Consider the following 3,732-nt stretch of genomic DNA (forward strand, 5'->3'; position numbering starts at 1 on the left):
CTAACTCCGTACCCTATTTGGTCAAGGGATATTCAGTTCAGTTCAGTTCAGTTGCTCAGTTCTGTCCGACTCTTTGTGACCCCATGGATGGCAGTACACCGGGCTTCCCTGTCCATCACCAACTCCCAGAACTTGCTAAAACTCATGTCCATCAAGTCAGTGATGCCATCCAACCATCTCATCCTCTGTCATCCCCTCCTCCTCCTGCCTTCAATCTTTCCCAGCATCAGGGTCTTCAAATGAGTCAGTCATTCACATCAGGTAGCCAAAGCATTGGAGTTTCAACTTCAACATCAGTCCTTCCAATGAATATTAAGAACTGATTTCCTTTAGGATAGACTGGTTGGATCTACTTGCAGTCCAAGAGACTCTCAAGAGTCTTCTCCAACACCATAGTTCAAAAGCACCAATTATTTGGCGATTTCACCAATCAAAGGAGATTGGCACATTATATTTAATTTTTTTTTCAATTTCCTGTTTATCATCATGCCTCATTTCCCAAATTATTTGGAACTGAGAATGCATATTAGAATTTAACATGGGTACCTTTGGATCAGTAGAATCTCTTTAGTCATATTTCCTCTTTGTTCATTGTGGACAATAAAAGGAGAAAGATTGAATGAATCCTGTGCACATATAAATCTGTGAACCAGTCTTCAATTTCTAATCTAAGCCCAGTTCTTGAGCCTGTCCACATGGAGTGGAGAAGACAGAAGTAAAAAGGCATTATGACCCATGTATTCTTATGGTTCCAAAACACAAAATTATAGTTATATAAATTTGTCCTTTTAAATTTCTTAACAATTTGTAATGGAAGAAAAATTTACCCCAAATTACAGTGTTGGTTTGCTGATATTCCTTCTGCAATTAAGAAAATTTAAACCTAGTACTCCACCAAAACAAGAGACAGCAAAAATAAAAACATTTTTCTCTGTTATTTAATCATCTTCTGCTGTTGGGTTATTGCTATAGGTTAGTTGAATTAGCCAGAAAATTCTCCAGAGCATTTACATTCAAGGTATGAAAAAAATTTCAATGGAATAAGTCCAAATGTTGCAAAAAATTAATTTAGAAACTAGTGAAAATATAACACCCTAGCAGTGGATCATATGTTTTGTGAATCCTGTTATTAACAGCAGAACATAATAGAAAGACTGAAATCTAGGATTTGAATCCTGGATATGCCACAGGAATGTCATTAGATAATAGACGAGTCAACTCCCTTTTCTGTGCTTCATTTTTCATCTGTAAAGGGAGATGATGTAACTGGATGATTGCTCAAGTTTCTTTCATGTCTTAGAAGAATACAATAGATACATCAGGAACAAGACAAAAATTTCCTCTTTCTCTACAATGGCATCCCTTAGATTGATTTATGTAATTATATGCAGGCATTTGAAAATCCTACAGTCTCTGAGGAGCTGACCACCAATTATGGCAAAAAAAAAAAAAGATGTGGTTGTCTAATTTCAGCTAAATTTAAACAGTATCAGCAAGACTAAAGCTTGGATACATCTCAATTATCCACACAAATTAAGGGTGTGGTATCAAGAAGAATCCAAAGCACTTCCTCTTAGCTTTGAGATCCATTATATTTTCTGTTTAACTGCAAACTCAAATTAATATTTTGATTTACTCAGGCTGATTTTCAAATTTATTGACCTAATTACATACTCAATGATGTAGTCTAAAAATGCACCTGGCTGGATAGAAGAGACACTGTCTTTGAATTCTACATAGTCCTTGAATTTCTAAAGGCTGGTTCACACAAAGACCTAGTTGACATGGTAAATAGAAGAGACCTCTGTGATATATGTCCTGCTCACAAGTCCTTTTTGCCTGAGAACAGCTCTCCACTCTGGTTCTCTAAGCCACGTGTTGGTTACATAATTACCACTCAAGACTCACTTGATTGGCAGTGGTTGAGCATCAGAGCCAAACTGAGCCAATCAGAGCTCTGTAACTGAGACCGTGAAATCTCAATATGGGTTTGGGTTCACTTATATGAAGACTACATAAACTTGAGAACTGGGGCACAGCCATTATCATATGAGTGTTAGTAGCAGAGAGAGCTGATTTGCAAAGACAGACCAAACAAAGAGAGCGAAAGAAACGATAAGAATTTGCAGAAAACAATGGAAGCAAAATACAAAGAAAGCTTGCTTTCTGGGCTTCCTCTGGCCTTCTTAGTCCTTTTTTTTTTTTCCTCCCTTAGTCCTTGTTGAGTCACATGTGCATTCCTGCTATGGCTCCCAGGTCATGATATTAAATTTTTCCTTTTGGCTTAGAGTAGCTTGAACCAATTTCTACCAATAGCATCAAAAATATTTGCTATTGTTAAATTGGCTTTTTCAACAAAACTGAAAATTGTCACGAGGAAATCTTTTGGATTGCCTTTTTTTTTTTTTTCCTTTTTTCTGAATTAACTTGTCATTTGCTCAGAGAGAAAGTAGCTTAGTGTCACAGAGCCCCAGATTATTAAAAGGTGATTGCACATTTAGAAATTTTGGCTTATTTTCCATGCTAGTCTCTATTTTGTGAAGTTTAGGTTCTAATGTATAACTAGGATGATACTGTACTTATTAGGTTAATAGAGGGTCATAGTAGTAGAACTTTTTATTGTAATATCCAGCTGCATTTCTGAATCAGTCACAAGTGAATCCACAATTAATTTTTTTTTAGAACAATGGAAAAATGTTCCTACTAACAGATGAATAAAATAGCCAGTGGAGCCCCTTGGTTGCTATTTGTAGACTGCTTCCAGATAGGTGCAAAATACTTGCCACCTTCTGTAAAAATTAAAGCCTCAAAGTCCTTCAGATAAAAGGGAGAGATGCTATAATGCAAAATGGACCAAAATGAATGTCCAAGTCCTTACAACTGTCTTCTCCTCTGTGGATCTTAGACTCTTCATGCTGTCAGGAATAGAAACAGTCCAACACAAGACCCATAGGCCAAATGAAGCCCAATAGAGTATTTGTTAATTCCGTCCTTTCTTGAAGGGACATTTTGTTGTTTCTCTCTGAGAAATGTTGCTAAACTTTTTGTACCTCTATTTCCACATCTGCACCATGCAGGTCCCTACTTCACATGGTTTCTACAAGGAAGCTTTTACACACAAAGTGCTTAGAAGTATGCCTGGCAAATCAGAATGCTCAATTAATTATAGCCATTGTTGCTAATTTTTATTATTAGTGAGGATTTTTTTTAACAGACTAGCTAGTTATAGGTGTCTCCTTGCTAGTTCTTTGACTGCTACCAACTATAAATTTCACGAGATTTGTTGGACAAGTTTGTAATTGTAATCAAAGCTGAATTATTTAATGATAGTATTTTTAGACATTCAAGTTAAATTCCACTAAAAGTAAATAATTATATTGCATCAAACTTAAAGCATTATTAACTAAGAATAGGGCTGAGGATAGCCTGCAAATAGCACATGACTCAGGCATCCCCAGTGGCTCAGACAGTGAAGGATACACTTGCAATGCAGGAGTCGTGGGTTCAATACCTGAGTCGGGAAGATCCCCTGGAGATGAGAATGGCTACCCACTCCAGTATTCCTGCCAGGAGAATTCCATGGACAGAGGATCCTGGCAGACTATAGTCCAGTTCAGTTCAGTTCAGTCGTTCAGTCGTGTCCGAAATCTTTCCGACCCCATGAACCACAGCACGCCAGGCCTCCCTGTCCATCACCAACTCCCAGAGTCTACTCAAACTCATGTCCATTGA

The sequence above is a fragment of the Cervus canadensis genome, chromosome 1, assembly GCF_019320065.1.
Source record: "Cervus canadensis isolate Bull #8, Minnesota chromosome 1, ASM1932006v1, whole genome shotgun sequence".
NCBI classification, from domain to species: domain Eukaryota; kingdom Metazoa; phylum Chordata; class Mammalia; order Artiodactyla; family Cervidae; genus Cervus; species Cervus canadensis.